This window comes from Syngnathus acus, chromosome 2, assembly GCF_901709675.1.
Source record: "Syngnathus acus chromosome 2, fSynAcu1.2, whole genome shotgun sequence".
Taxonomy (NCBI): domain Eukaryota; kingdom Metazoa; phylum Chordata; class Actinopteri; order Syngnathiformes; family Syngnathidae; genus Syngnathus; species Syngnathus acus.
In genome coordinates, this window is record NC_051088.1 from 8,687,657 (window position 1) to 8,705,106 (window position 17,450).

Below are 17,450 nucleotides of genomic sequence, written 5' to 3' on the forward strand. Positions count from 1 at the left end.
ATTTGTTATTCAAAATCACCAAGTAAATAGTAAATGCTCTCAAAATACCATTGTTTCACTTGCGCCCTTTTTCCTCGTAACTGCTTCCGAGTGTGTGCGTGCGTGCGTGCGTGTGTGCGCGCGCGCGTGCGTGTTTGTTATCCTTCCTCTGCCCCCAACTTTGAGTCTGTTCCTTGAAAAGGCTCCCTCTGGGTATACATAACCCGGAACTTTTGTTAATTAAGCACAATCATGGATCAGATAAGCGGTTCAGATAATGAATGGATGTATGGATGGATGAAGAGATAGACATGAATGTGGGCAAGTGTGGGATGGACCCCGGTCCATCAATGTAAAGTGTGTAACGGGGGAGGTAACAGGCCACCAGTTGTATCTGTAACCAACAGCAGGTAGCACTCAGAACACAACCATTTGCATGCTGGGAAAATTGCATGACTGAGAACAGCAAGCATAGAAATTATGTTGTCAGTGTGAATTCAGCCCCGAATGCAACAAACAACCTTGTTAAATAAGAAATGTAACTTTCTGATGAAACTGATGATCAAAATTCATGTAACTGATTAAAGACTTCATATTTGTTGTAATGAATGTAATTATGATATTTAACCCTAATGTCCAGTTAAGCCACAAATTATGAAAGTTTATTTATTAGGTCCCAGGAGATCATTTCTTTTTTTGGCAGAAAGGTATGGGACACTTTACAACATATCATAGTAATTCTTACTGTAAGAAAATAAGTACCCAAAGACAAAACTAGAAGAAAATGACAATATTGGCACATCACCGTACTACGAACGCTCGACTGTTAGCTTTCACAAAGCATTGCGTTCCCACCCACGTTCAAAACTTTCCACTTAAGCAATAGTGAATACTGCCAGAATACTTTCCAACTCTGTTGTAAAGTTTTATGGTCCCAGAGACTCTAGCCACAACAATGTTTCCTACAGCATTAACCCTATCAAACAAAGCGCCCACTTCTTGTTCTTCTTCTCCTTTTTTTTTTAAATTTTCCTAATGCACACATGGGTGTTAGCAACCTTTAGCAACCTAAAAATCAACAACAAAAAACAAAATTCAAGCAGAAGCTGACGCAAGCTATTTGAGGACAAATATGTTTATAGGCAAAATAAAATCTATGTTTCTGTGAAAATTGATTTCTGTTTATAGTGCAGCCATCTGCAATAGTTTATCTTTTTTTATTCACTGCAACATCGTTGCAGATAAACCTCAGGAATGGACATAAAGTGATACTATTAAAGGTGGGCCATCATTGTGACACTGTAATGCTATTTATGGATACCATGCATTGATTTTCCTTCATAGATTTGTGTAACTATTTTGGACTATTACTGCTCACACTCTGGTGGGATTTGGAATAAAGGTGAGTTTTGTCTTGTTTCAAAAAAATTTCAGATGAAAATGAGCCTCATGCAAGTGTTAAGTTTGAGCCCGCAAGTGCTTGAGCAAGTGACTAAGTCGGCTCTCAAGATATAATTTTTGTTTGTGGCATTTTAAAAATGTGCACATGAGCAGAAAACATTCATTCTACCTACAGCTTCACTATGCTAGTCTGAATGTGACTTTCATATTCACAATTTAAAGATGCAAAATCATTGTAATTCATCTCAGATTTGATCAGTCTCATTTTATGTTCTATATTTTAGCATTATTGTTCTAATAGAGTCCATCATTTACTCACCAGAGATGCGCAAAATAAGCTATGCACCATTTTATTTAGCAGACGCAATACTGGCTGCGCCCTGTTAGCCGTGAGCAAATAAACAAACCTTGAGGAAACCAAACCGAGAGTTTTGTTTTAATCAATGGAATTAAGCGAGACAAATAAGCTCTTGAATTTGTCTCTAAATATGACTTTAAAGATAGTGGTGGTTTATTTATTAGTTGAATTTGCCATCATGCACTCATGAAACATGAGAATAAATGCATGTTGGAGGCAAACAACTGAAATTATAGACCCATTCCAAATAAAGGAGTGAATATGTGCTCTATAAATGAGATACAGTAAACTGTTGCCGCACTCTGTTGTTGATCGTGCACAAATACCAGATGCAGTGCGGTTGTCTGAAACGAGTACAAACCATTGCTCATTTTTGACAGCTTTTTATTGGTCGCTGCCTATGCCATGTGCGGCTCTGCAGAATGTTCACCGCCACTCGCTTTCAGTGCAGTTAAATGTGTTCTCAGCACTGTTAATCGGCTTCACACACAATAAAAGCATCATAAACCCCATAATGGCAAAACAGTTTTAGCTTCGACATGATGTTTTCATAGAACATTCTGACTCCTATAACACTTGATGGGAAAATCTAAACAGAATGTAGTCCCAGATAGGACCCTATTACTGCAAGTTACCAGAGAAAATGCCAACAAGAAGACTGACTGAGTGAAGGAATAAAGAACTATGAAAAGGAGGGGAAAAAAAATCACTGCAATATTTCTTGTCAAATAGTCCAACTCAAATGAAATGAAATGAAATGAAATGAATGTCACCCGAGTGTGACTTCCAAAAACTCTCTCCTTCACATTTCTAATTCAATGTTAAATTTGGATGGAAAGCTTTGAAACAGATACATTTGGTTGCTTTAAAAGACAAGCTGCACTAAGAGTCTTAAAGCTGCAGCGTTTAATGTGCCAGATCGTGAGCTAGCAGAAAACAGAAAAGGATATTTAGTGGGTGGAATGCAAAGTCGGTAAGAGGATGAAACAAACAGGAAACAAAGTCTGGGGATTGAACTTGCAAATGAGGGGTTGGTAGCAAACCACTTGAAGACTTACACATGACCAGTCTCAACAATTAACTGCAGCTGTTTTTGTCCCGTCGGTTAATTCATGAGTTTTGTGTCATACGCCTTAATGTTTTGAGTTTCTCAGAAACAAATATGCTTGTTAAAATGTACATGTGTGCACACATATTGGTAAACACCGCAATAACACGACAGCTTTAATTTGTTTAGTAAGCTTGGAAGGAATGTGGGTATGTTTTGCTGTGGGTGGGCCTCATAGCATGTGCTGTGCCTGGCATCAGCAGACACCGATCCTGCTCTCAGGACTTTGCTCTAATCTCTCCATCATCCTTTTGTTTTTTTCACTTCGACCCTCCCTTTTCTCCTTGTTTTGTTGTGACAAAAAAACCTAATTAAGCAAGAAAAAAGTGTGCAGCTACTTTTTCCCCATCTGACTCTAGAGTCACCAGAAATCAAGCGGAGCAATATGGAGACAGGGGGAGGAGGACAAAAGCTTGAACAAGGATAAGATGGAAACGACCTAGTGGAAACCATGATGTCATGATTAGTGAGGTGCGACCATCCAGCACTCTCACTGGCACCATGCAGACGCCAGCGGTGAGCACGCACACACGCAAAAAAGCCCTTTCTCTACTTTAAATAAATAATCACCGCTGCTGCAGGGAACATTGTGTTTATTGTCACTCGTTGCCTCCACTATGAGTGTGTGTCCAAAATTGCAGAACATAAATATACCGTGTAGTGGAGTCGAAAAATTCAAATGACCCCAAGGTTGTGAAATTGGGCAAAACTAAAGACCAAAAAGTTGAAAAGCACTGCATGTTAAACAAAAATATCATCATTATTTAACACATCTCAAGTGTATTTAGACTTTGGATTGCATTCAATCTATAAACTGCGCAGAAGGCGGAAAATCCTTTAAAGCTAGAGTGAGCACATTAACACTGTCATTATATATCATCTTTCAGTCAACAACTTTATAACTGATTTAACATGACTGAATGTTAAACTGAGAGCTCACAGTGACTCATACTTAAAAAAAAAAGGAGTTGTTTAATTTTAACTTCCAGGAATATCTCCACCATCTCATCACTTTCCAACCATAACAGCGCTTGAGCAATGTTTACTTTCAGACATATCTGCAGTATCATCCTTAAACAAGGCTGAACACCGCCACTACATCACACTGACTGTTGCTTCAAATATTTGCTCTACTCATGTTGGTAAATATATTAGAAAGGACAGTGGGAGATTATACATCCAGCACTAATGTGTTTAGGGAACATAGTTTGTGGTTCCTCATATATGCAGAGGAAAAAAAGGCAAAGTTCAAGGATGTCATCTTTTATTTCTTTACTCAGAGTTTCTTGAGGCACATATTATCCAATGAAGCAAGCAGACAAAAGCTTGTGTACTGAGCGATGAAGGGATGCCGTCTGCATTATTGAGATGATAAAATACTACAGTCAAAAACGAGCTGGCCAACACTGCTGGCACTCCCCGCGGGAGCCTGCTCATTAATACCAAAAACCTGGAAGGAGATGAAATCTCCTGCTAACACACACACACACACACACACACACTCACACACACGCACGCACACACGCACGCTGAAGGCTCACCCAACTTTGAAGACTGCTTGTAACACACTTCGTTCATTGGATTCAATCAGTGTACTGAGAGACAGATGAGATCCGAGCTCTGACCTCCAACTCACCAAACCCACACATCCACTTAAAGACAAAAGGCCTATTTGAGGAAATGACATCATCAGCAGTGGCAGCGGCAGGGTCGCAGGGGTCAAGGCTGGCTGCAGGCTGTCTCATCACGGCAAAGATTACACTCATGCCAATGGTTATTACCAATCCTTATGAGGAATTGTGAGCGGGGAAAATGACTTGAGGTGCTCTCATCGGCCCCACCCTCTTCTCTCCCATCACTTCCTCTCAACTGCTCTGGATTGATAGCACATCTTATTACCTATAGATAGATGGATGGAGCAGATTATGGAACGCTCCATTAGCTTCACTTTATATCAGTGGGTGAGATCAGCGGCAGAGTCAGTTAAATGGGAAAAAGGTGTCTGGAACAACCCGGGCCTCAGCGCTGATGGCAGAGCAGGACTGCAAGGATTTCGACTGGGGATGTTGAAGAGGGAAGTGCAGGCAACTTTTTGTCAGGTAGTCAAGTTTACAGTGAAAGACCAAGGTTATATATTTATACAAACATGTTTTGGACTACTATTAGACTCAATAAAGGAACTGATCAAAGAATCAGTAGTCAGTAAAGATTAGATTGGTTCTAATTTTGAAATGATTGGGTAAAAACGTTTGCACTTACAGTACATACATGACAATCAACTGTGCTAAATGTTCGGTAACCTCTTGACAGTTAGGCCAAATTTACACCCATCCAAGTAACGCTTTTGGTCTATTTTCTTTCAGACACTATTCATGACCACACTTAATTTTGTTAATTAAATGGGAACTGTAATATAAGTTATTAACAGCTAATTATTAACAGAAGCATATGTTTTCTGAGTTTTCTTTTGTTTAATTAAGTAATTATATCAACCTAATCATATTCTTGTAATTGTCAATTATCTCTCCACAAAAGTGATCGATTGGAAAATCTTACAATAACATGAACAGACTGATTGCATGTATCACACAAAATCAAATCCTCATTTATGAAACTGACACGACGCCCCACTGCGCAATATCAATTTACCGCACGGGGTTTCAATTACTGCTCGGTTGCTCCCCAGAGTGACTCCAACTGATGGCGCGCCATGCATGAACACACAAATATCATATCTGTGTGCTCAGATGATGTACATCATGCTATTGGAAAGACGGGAGTATCGTTAACCCCATGGATCTGGCAGGAAGTGTGAGTCACCTCCGTCAAGCTAATGTCAGCTCATCTCTGAGCTAATAAAACCGTGAGGCCCCGCCCGCTTGATGCACGACTGGATATTAAATCTGAGGAATAAAAATCCCTCTTTATCAGATGACCTACTTGAATTCTAGCTCAATAAAAACGTACTTATAATAATGATTGGTCATACTTGAGGAAGATGCATATAAGACCTGACATCAATAAGTTTCTACCATCCAAGTGGATTTTGGGAGTTAGCTGAACCTCATGGAAGGTACTTTTAGCCAGCGGTGTCTTGCAATGCAAGGATAACTGCCACACTTCAAGAGCTAACTAAACCTGTTAATGTAAAGCTGCACTGCTACATAGCTAGAGGTCTCTCTCTCTCTCAAACACAAACACACACACACACCTGTCTCTCTTCCGGCATTCTCATCTACTTCATTCCCATGCCTCTCCTCGCTGTCTCATCCATCCGTCTGCTTTTAATCTCTCCCTCTTTTCCTTGTGTTCTCTCACAGTCAGTGTTCACTTTTATCCCTCCCTCCAGCTGGCCAAGGCTGAGTGACAGCACAGTTAAACTCTTATTGGCTTCTGCACAGGAAGCGAAGCAGCACCGCCTCTGTAAAGCAGTTTCTGCTGGTGATTGTGCCACAAAAGTCTAGAGAGGAGAACCCATAACCTCAATTTAAAGCCTTTATTTACGGGTTGAAGAATCTAACCATGACACATAGAAGCCAGATTGCAAACACAACTGTAGTAACTCCATTCTTTGTCGCTAGACCTACCCCTCATGGACGTGGGCACATGTTCCACACAGGAGACCCATTGTCTTGCTGTTCTACAAAGTCAATCACAATTAAGTCATATGACTCTACCGACGGAGGCCGCCATTGGCTAATGCGGTTGTTAAGATTTCAGCATTTATTATAGGAGTGCGCCAGGGATTTTGGCTATAAACACTGACACAGAAGTTAAATAAAACCATTCATTCAGTTAAAGAGGATGAATTGTGTCATCATCATAACAAACACACTTACTGTATAATCAGCTCACAGTATGATGTAGTGCGATTTTACACCACTGCAGACTAAATTCACAACAAGCATTTTGATGAATTAATATCTCTCCATCCAAATTAAATTGCTTTGAGTGTGTCATAAAACCATATATTTTGGTAGCCACGACATAGGAAAGATGAGTCACTGATAGCCCTGTGATTGCCTAGCGAACTGTCTAGTTGGTAGTTTGCCTTTAGGATACAGACTTCTTTTCCTAAATACTCCAGAGTAAGATTAAGCTGTACAGAAAATGGAGTAATGACATGCAGTGAAGTGCTTAAATACTGAATCCACATTTTATTTGCGATAGGTTTCAGTAATCAAGTGGATTGAATGTATTAAGCTTATAATAAAGACATGCCATGACACCATTGTGACGTGAATAACAAACAAGTCTGCCCTTGAAATTTATACGATTAACCCACTAAATATTATTTCTTTCGGGTGTAATAATGTTCCTCTACACCAGATATTTACGCGTGGTTGTGTGTATCTGTGTGCGTTCGTGTGTGCGCGCATGTGTGTGTGTATATGTTTGTGTATGCCTTCCCAAGCAGCAGGACACCACCTCGCTCTGTCGCAAATTACCTCATTAAATTCCACTGCATTAAAGCCACTTTTATGAATCTCGCATAGTCCCCGGCCCATTGTTCCCCTGCAAATGAGATTAAAGCAACATTTGCCTTTCTCCCTGCTTTCAATTATACTTCTGGAAGGACAGCTCGGGCACAGCAACTTAATGAGATGAGAGGAAGAGGAGGGAGACCTCAATCTAAGGAGTCCACAGGAGTCTAGCTGAAAGTTTAGTTTCCAGTTGAAAAAGACTGGAGTCGTCATATTAGGCTGTAATATACTTTTCTTCTTGCCAACACATCCAGCATGACCCTGTAAAGGAATTTAATGAGGCTCAGATCAACTGGCAACAATAAAATAAGCACATTTATGAAGTGAGCTAATGATGAATAATCTTGCTTGGTCACCAGTACAATTATGGGCAGTAAACTATTGGCTTTTCAACATGCTGAAAATATGAGAAAAAAAATAAACCCAAAAATTAAAAGCCATTATTCTTCTGGGTTACTTCAAAGTTTATTTAAATTTCCAAGGATTTTATCAAGCCAAAGTCAGCGCAAAAGCTTACTTTAACTAAAGCCTAGTCATGTGGTCCAACCAAAACAAACTCACCAGCGGAATGTCACAAGCCCTACTTGCAGCCTGTGGCTTGAGGGGACAGACAGTACAATCTATCCAATATGAATGACGGCTACAAAAAGTACATAAGAGATGACGTGAAAAGAATGATAACATCAATTTAAAATGAGCCATTTGTTTACTTTGAACACCCCTTATCCTCCTCAGTGTCACGGGAAGCTGGAGCCTTTTCCCAGCTGACAACAGGCAAAAGGCATGATGCTGGCCGGTCAATCACAGGGCACATACAGAGACAACGGACCATTCACAATTCATACATTGTCACTGAATGGAAACTCACTAAACGTAAGTCGGCTGTGGAAGAGAGAATTTGCGGCCATCCGATATACTATTCATATACCTGTACAGTATGCGTCATATTTTTAAAGTGCAAATTTAATTGGATACTAAACTGTAAGTAAATGACTTAATTTTGTTCCATTTCATTAGTTATAACATGAAAAAAAATTTCAAACTTTGTGGACTTGCTTTAAAATCAAGAAATCAGTGGTGAAAAAAACTGCATGAGGTAAATATACCGTGTTTTCCGGACTATAAACTGCTACTTTTTGCACAAGCTTTGAACCCTGCGGTTTATAGTCCAGTGCGGTTTATCCATGGATTTTTCAAGAGTTTTATCATATTGTATGATTTGTGCATATTCTCCTAAATATGGAAATTAAACATTAACACACCTGCAGTTTATGGTCCAGTGCAGCTTAAATATGAAGAAAACAGGATTTTATTCGGGTTTGGCTTATACTCCAGAAATGAGGGTATACGTGAAGCAAACAGGCTTTTTGAAAAGTGTGAATACATGTTTGAAGCTTCACACACACAATGCTATCGGGTGAGTCAACAAGCACACCCGCTAGCATTGCTTTCACTGAAAGGAACTGGTGGCCAGTCAGCCAGCTGTACTGGGCCAATGGCTTGTGTTGAGCCACTGAAGACTATAGAAGGTCCTCATGAATGCTTGTGTGAAGAGGCTTATGTGGCTGATCTGCATGTGAAAAACACCAAGGCTTCAAACACACACATTCAGTGCTTTGACCCTCACAACAAAACACACACACACATACACACGCATAGATTTGCACAATGCTCAAACATTGTTCATTGGTCACTTCCAGTAAATTTGGTGAGATTATATATTTTCACCTCATAAAAAATGAAGAAAATTAAGTAAACTTCTGTGAATTCATACGTAACTTTATTTATCATGAGTTCTCACTGTGCCTCGAATCTTTTCTTCCAAAATCTAAACAGAAGAGTAAGATGAAAAAAGAAGGTTTAACATCCCTTTCTTTCTCTTAACATATTCTGTTGCTATTTTTGGACGAGCTGTCATTCCTTTTATCATTGCCTCCTCCTCTTCATCCATTTCCATAAACTCCCTTTACCTACATTTTCAAGGAATGTATCGTTATTCTCCCTTCAAGTGTGCAAGTGGGAGGGGTGTATTGGATAGGAGACAACGCCAGCTCTGTGCCATTTAGTGAGAGAGGGATATAGAACAAATTTGGCAGTTTAGGTCGGTTGTAGGGACGAGCACCAGACTACATTTCTTGGTTGACTACTGGAAGAATTAGTAATCCATTACTTGGTTAATTGTTCATTCTTGTTTTTTAAGGTTCCCGGTACAATTTTCCAAGTGAATGTAACCTAAACATTTCATATTAAATAAGAAAAGACACTTCAGAAAGAGTGTTGTTCTGAGTTGACATGTCATGTTTCTCTTTGTCACAACTAGTACTTGTATTTTTGACTAAATGACCAATGCCTAGCACGTCCGCCTCACAGTTAGGAGGGTGCGGGTTCGATTCCACCTCCGGCCCTCCCTGTGTGGAGTTTGCATGTTCTCCCTGGACCCGCGTGGGTTTTCTCCGGGCACTCCGGTTTCCTCCCACATCCCAAAAACATGCTTGGTAGGCCGATTGAGCACTCCAAATTGTCCCTAGGTGTGAGTGCGGGTGCGTATGGTTGTTTGTCTCTGTGTGCCCTGCGATTGGCTGGCAACCGGTTCAGGGTGTCCCCCGCCTACTGCCCGATGACGGCTGGGATAGGCTCCAGCGCGCCCGCGACCCCCGTGGGGACTAAGCGGTACAGAAAATGGATGGATGGATGACCAATGCCTCTGCTGGTTACAGCCAAGGGGTGCACTCTAGTTTCTCTTAATCGCCTCACATTAAGCAAAACAGATTCCAAATAATCACCCAAATTATATGAATGAATGAATAATTGAAATAAATGAATAAATACATACACAAACAAACAATAAATACATTAATAAATACACAATTTCCATCCTTCAATGTGTCTTGTAAGCATCATATGTATGTATGAGTGTAGCTATATGGTCTGTGCTTCCTTTTCTTAAGGTGGGAGACGTTTTTTGGGGTGGCCTCACTTTTAATGTAGCAAAACAGCCAGTCTGTGATTGCATTTAAAAAGGTTTCAGGTGAGTTATAGTGTCAGGCCCAGGGTCTGAAGTAATGACGTGGATGACAGAGGGAGTAAGATGCATGGATGAGTGGGTGGGATATATTGGATCATTTTAAAAGATATACTGCATAGATTGGGAAAGGAACACAGGAGAGTACCAAACTGAACAAATGCCTCCTTAAATGAATTCACCTCCATATGAATTCCTGGATCATGTTTTTTTTTTAATCTTTTTAACAAAAAGTGTTTTGGAGGTGAACGCAGACATTTTCTGCACAGAATGCCTGCCGAGTTAATGAAGTGTATTGCGGTGAGATCATTTTTAGCGTCACAGCACTGGAAAGTTTACCATCTTGAAATGTAACATAGGGTTAAACGTTTTTTACACTTTTATTCTCATGCTGGGACCATGACTTGCAGTGCCCTCTATTTATATTCCAAAGGTTACACACTACATTTTTTATCTTGAGAAGTGTATAATTTCCAGATCATAAAACTACTCAGATTCAGATCATGATCAAAAGTGCATTTAATTCATCTGACACTGGAAGTTTTGTGCAAATTAATTCTCAAATTTTAGTATGCGTAGTTGCAGAAATATTTTGGCTCCAGATATTGTATTCTGAGCCAAATCCTCCACTCATCAATTTTCTACTGTTTATCCTGTTCTGGGTCACAACCGTGATGAGAAAGTATATTTCCAGAAAGATAATAATAATAATCCAGGATTGGCTAGCTATGAATCACACCTATGTACAGTCCAGTCACTAAGCAGTGCCAGGTGACATCATCAAAATCATGATCAAATCAGGTGATTGGATATCATGGAGCTACACACCAAATTTCATCCAAATGTGTTCAAAGTCAAACGTTTTTTCATGTTGATGGTTTTGAATCTGATCAGTGGAGAATATTGTGGCTCATGGCAATGACAAGCAACGACAGTATATTCATTGACAGTAGCACTATTATGGTATCAATGCATGCAATGATTTTTATAGCAGCAATGACCAATATAATTTAAAAACAAAACTAGATTTTGACAAATTGCATCACGGAATAAGCTGTGTTTGAACAGAAAAGTGACTTCAGAATCTTCTCCCGTCTTGGCTGTGAATTTGACCAATCTGTGTGGGATTTGGTTTTGGCCATGGGGTGCCAAAGAGCAGGGCAAATCAACATGTGTTGGGGCAACAGAAGGTGTGTGCGTGACCATTTGTGCCGGCACAAATCTACGATGAGGGGGTCCTGGAGGATTTGTATAATCAGGTTTTTTTTTTCTTCCAGGAATCTCTCTTGGTCCCCCATCTCCTTATCCCACTGCAGCTTAGTGGTCCATTCGCCTCCTCATGCCCCTTTCCCCTCAGCCTCTTTCACCCCCTTCATCTCTCAATCTGTGCCTTTATCCCCCGATCTTCCCTCGAGCTTTTTTACTGCCACTCAATTCCTCGTTCTCACTCCACTTTACCATTCATCCCTCTGACCTCATCCTCTTACACTTATCCTTATCACAACCTTGTACGTTGTAGGCATTTAGCTCAGCAGCTTGGAATTACAACCTTCTCCCTGGGAGGAGTGAAGCTCGGTGATAATCAGCAACGTTTCATTGTCCACTGTGCTAGCAGAGTGCGTGTCACACATTCCAGAAAACTAACTACTGACCAAGTAGTGATCAAAACCGGCTACTCAACTGTAGGGATATTTAATCATAGATTGAAGTGATATTTTATGAAGTTTAGAACATTATAAAGTCTCAAGGATTATTTCTCAATGTCAAGGCAAGGGCTCTATGGGTTTTTGAAGGGAACATCTAACCTCAGATTGATAAAGCAGAGGTTAAATACAACATTCTCCTTGCTGATGTTCTCGATTAGTTTTGTGGGATATTCAACACAACGTAGCTGAGGTACATGTCAACACTCAAATTAGTGTACGTTCCTTGTCACCTCTCTACAAGGCCCCATTTTTATCTGAAATGATTTTGATACGTAAATGAAGCCGCAGCTGCAGTCTGTTGATTTTAAATTGTTGCTCTAATGAAAGCCAGACATGAGAGGTATTGTATCAAATTTTCAAAGTTTCTAACACTGGACTATTAATCCTAACTGATTAATGAGGGAATACCAATTTGCCAGTTTTTTTTTATGTCAGCCTGCTAATTTAATGGCAAAGACACCATTCTGTTTACATTTGTAAAGCTACTAAATCTAATGTCAGTGGTTCATTCCATGTCAGTGTCGTGAGCTATGAGGTAAAGAAGAGGACTTAGATGGCAGCATATGCTGAAGTCAGTTCAATTTCAGTATACAGCACTACTGGTTCTATGTAAATGGCACCATAAGGATGAAAGGGGATTACAAAATACAGTATGCTGTATGCTTAAGAGATACCGGCAGTTAGTGGTGGTTTTTGTTCTAAAATGAATGCTTTTATTCAAAAAATATCCTTTACAAAGTTATTTGGATCATGGTGGTTTAGGGGCTGAATTTTACAATCTCATACAAAATCAAAATTGAAAGGTGAAGGAGCCTGGGAATTTGCCTCCATTTTAACTAAGAGCTATCTTGCTGGCATTTTGCTTAGGCAGGCATCCAGGAAGAGGTCATTGTTTGGGTTTCTTTTCTATTAGCTGTATATTGTTTGTTTCTTTATACTTGGAGCAAGTAAAGCACTTTTCAAGATGGGTTGTAGTATAAAATAGAAATAAAATGGCTAAGCGTACAATAGTTGAACCTGTTCTTTCATTAGCTTTACAAAACAACAATGCACATTTCATACATTAAAAATAAAGCAGAGTAGAGCCTGTGCACTTTGTTTAGTCTGCTTCTAGATTGGTCTCCATTCCACATATTAGCTGGACAAACACAGAACAACCTGTTTCTATGTCACGGGTCATCAAATACTCCCTGTGCAAGTATTAAAGCCGGTTTAGAATCCCTTGACTCACTGAGAGAAGGCAAGATAACGGGTAAGAATTGGTGGAGAAACAGGAGACATGTTTTGGTGTCAGCTCAGTAACTACTTTTTTCCCTCTAATCTACGAGTACTAATATTTTACTGGCACATCTGGTATAAGGCAGACAGGACAATTTATTTTTATTTTTTATTTGATTTTATTTGATCAGTAAAATAAAACAATGTAGGCATGAATAGATTCCGCAACGTGGCACCACCCTGTCAGTTAAATTAAGGTCCAGATGTCTGTTCAATAATTGGCCTAATGTAGAAATAAATCTAACAGAGATGTCTACGTTTGGCTATGTTTGCTCTGGGGCCATTTTGATTTGATCAACAATAAACTGTTGTAACTATTGCGATTCTTTGAATAGAGCAGAAGCAAGAAAATCAAGATAGCTGTTCAGGTATCAGAACAATAAGATGGAAATCTTAGTAAGTTCAGAGAAAGGATTATTATCCACTGGACAATCACAAGGCTAAAGTATATGTATATATCTTTTTGCATTTGTTGACTATGAGAGTTACCTCTGACCCATCTTATAATGTTACATCATTTGCAGCAGTTTTATTTCTTAATGTTTAAATTCTAAGTGTGCTGTATGAAAAGGACTGCTGGAATATTATTTCTTCATTGAATAAAACTATGCCCGAAAATTCTGTAGCAATATTAATTTCCGCAAAAAACAAGTTTTGATCTTCTGTCAAGTGCTCTTCCCTTGCGATCATAAATCTCACAATATGATCATATTTCACAGATCACAGTGTAATAAAATGATTCAAGTTAGACACTGTGGAAGACAATGCAAACATAAAATGTTGCAACGTCATCACTACTGTTTGGGCTGCGAAACAATCCGCATGCTGGTCATAGTATCTGGTTGCTTTTATTAAAATGACTGCCCTTTTTAGGCTACTGCCCCAAAAAAAAATTTCAGAGCCTCAAGTGTCCTAAAAAGTGTCACTGCAGCTCTGCTATGTTGGTCATCTCGCAGCCATTCCGCTTAGTGACTTTGCATGGCTTATTGAATTAATGCTGCATCTGCTAGTGTTGACATGGGGACCCTGCAGTGATGTTCTGGTGTTGTCTGTTCCTGTTGGGCCTTCCAATTGGGACACCCAGCCAGTGGAGCCAGGCATGTGTGTGTATATAAAGGCTTGGGGGTAATCATGTTAGCAGACGGGTTGATAGGTTCAAATACATCAAACATACCAAAACACAAAACTATTTTGGACATATGTAATATATAAGTAGCTTCTAAGTAAAGGTTGTGACACAAAGAAAAAATGTATGATTAAAAATGAAACAATATGCATGAACAGTTTTTGTGCCAGGTTTAAGAATAGGACACAGCGAGAAGTGTCCTTAAAAAAACATAACCTCTTGCAAAATATTAGCATAAGGGAATATGATGAACACATGAACCAAATGTATTTATTTATTTTAATGGTGGTCATTCGGACTGCAACAAGGAGCTTTCTTTTTCATAGTTAGCTTTGCAGCCCCATCCAACAAGGTTGTTTACCATACTTCTGATGCTCTCAGCGTGCTTTCAGCATAGCGAATTAAAATTCATCAACTGAACTCAGTTCGCCAGTGCAATGACGCAAAAAACATTTATCACTATATTTATACTTCAGGGGGCCAAAGACAGTCGATACAAGAAAATACCTTGACAACATTGTATTATATTGGACAAGATCACAGGTGGAGACCCTGACCTCAACTATGTCCTGTACAACAGAGTGTAGTGCCTTATTGCTATTTGTCTGGATGAACGAACAAAAAACTAAATAAAAAAAGAAAATCAGAGAATCTTCAAAATCTTACCAGAAGAGTAGATGCTAATCTCTTCTTTCATGTTATGTGTTAAAATAATTGTTTCCATACAGTATTTATTGGCCACACAAAAGAAGTTCTTCCCGGACAGGACAACCCCTTGACACCATTTACACTCATTATACGCATATTCCCTTGAACTGGAACGAGCATGATTAAAAACTAAACGTGAAAATTTTGGAGTTAGACGAGCATGAAACATGTGCTTGCCAGACAAGGTTTTAGTTCTCCGTTGAGAAAGAGTTTGTGCATGAGATTATCCGAGATGGTGTCTGTCTAGACCTTGTTTCCTTTGAGTCGTGCTAAAGGCATCAGGCGCACACTCATGCATTTGCACAAGGGCTCTGAGGAGATCGGGGGCAGGAGGAGGGGGTGCAGGGCGCAACAAGCATCACAGTTGTAATTAGCCAACATTGCTAGCAGGCTCACAGTGATGCTTGCTGAATGGCAATGGGCCTAAGTTCACCACAAGGTCAGGAGTTCAGAAAGTGCCTGCCACCCCTATGTTCTTTACTTATATATGCAGTACAATCACACACTGATACTATACATAAACTTTACTTGCTGCACACGTTAACACACACACACACACACACACACACACACACACACACACACACACACACACACACACACACACACACACACACACACACACACACACACACACACACACACACACACACACACACACACACACACACACACACACACACACACACACACACACACACACACACACACACACACACAAACAGATAGTCGTAGCATCTGGTCAGTGTCACCGTGGTCAGAGAAACAATGATAGTGCATATCACAGCCATGCAAACACACAGAATGTGTTTTTAGGTCGTAGTGGGGATGATGTCGTTTATTCATGCGGGTCACCACTTCCCCTTTGGCTGGAACGGTGCAACAATGACATTCAATACATACTGTGGACACACACACGGATGTGGCATTGAATGAATATAACAAATACAGCACTGGGAAAATGACTTTTTGAATCAATTAAGTATAAGAATAAAACACAATGTTATGTTTTCATTAGCAAGACAGTGACATGCTAATGCATCTCTGTATCTGTCCCCTTGGCAACCATTACTATACAAATAACTGCAGAGCGATGCAATGTGCTGTAATGTGACGCTTTGACACCATTGGTGAGCAGTAATCAACTTAAGGACTATGAGTGTAGAAATCAAACAAGGTTATTTATTACCCAGTGATCCAAAATCCGATAAGCTGTCATCATTTCACTCAGCAACGGTGCATAATAAAGTCTGACTAAAGAAAAAAGAAAAATGACATGAAAGAGTATTTGCCCAACTCTTTGTATGGCAATCAACCTGAAATCCACATCTAGAACGTGATGAATGACAAATGTTGCAATTGCTTTTTATTTGCTGTCTGACAATCTGGCTTGTAATAAATAAGGCAAAAATACAAGTTAAGTGAGCGGTGCAGTCTGTTATGAGCGAATGGAGTGAGTTGGCAAGGAAGGAAAAGACAGGAAGCAATCAATCAAACTCGACCCCTCTTCCCTCCCTTTCTTGCTTTATTAAACTTCCTCTTTGTTGCCCTTTGACCTCGTTTTTCCCAGCTCTACGGGAGCTTAAGAATGGAGAAAGCTGATTTTGTTTTCCCTTTTCAACCCAGAGTCAAAGTTTTTTTTCCCTAAGGCTAACTGACAATGTAAAAAAATATAACGTTTTTTTTTTCCATTCTTTGCAGAGGCAAACAACTCATGATGACCGACCTGGGAGCGACACAGCAAATTGCAAGTTCAATCCGAATAAACAATCAGACGGGGGAGCTATACATACAAACACACTGCTGTCCCCTACGGGCTTTAATAGAGCTTGATGCCAAGTAGTCGAAGTCACATTTCCTCCACTCCGTGATTTGCCGGCCAATTTGCGCTTTGGTATAAAATGTGTTCCCCTTAAGCAAACTGGAATTATAATGGTGCTGCAGTGTAACAACATATAGTAAGTTGATGTACAAACACCAAGAATTAACTTAGCAACTACAAGGGGGAAACGTAGTGGTGCGCCATTCAGTCTTCAGAATCATCCATCCATCCATCCATCCATCCATCCATCCATCCATCCATCCATCCATCCATCCATCCATCCATCCATCCATCCATCCATCCATCCATCCATCTTCTGTACCGCTTGTCCCCACGGGGGTCGCGGGTGTGCTGGAGCCTGTCCCAGCACTCATTGGGCAGTAGGCAGGGGACACCCTGAAGTGGTTGCCAGCCAATCGCAGGGCACACAGAGATGAACAACCATCCGTACTCACACT

General features: G+C 40.0%; 1 protein-coding gene and 1 long non-coding RNA gene across 3 annotated transcripts in view; both read right to left on the reverse strand.

Moving 5' to 3' along the window:
* The window catches only part of LOC119119674 (plexin-A1-like), a 158,110-nt gene that overhangs the window by 84,800 nt on the left and 55,860 nt on the right, over positions 1–17,450 (reverse strand). The gene's annotated exons all lie outside the window — the stretch shown is intronic.
* Positions 741–15,756, reverse strand: LOC119119676. The gene is made up of 3 exons (XR_005097376.1): positions 14,951–15,756; positions 4,508–4,514; positions 741–753 (listed from the first exon to the last, which is right to left on the reverse strand). It is a non-coding gene; the product is annotated as an uncharacterized LOC119119676 (long non-coding RNA).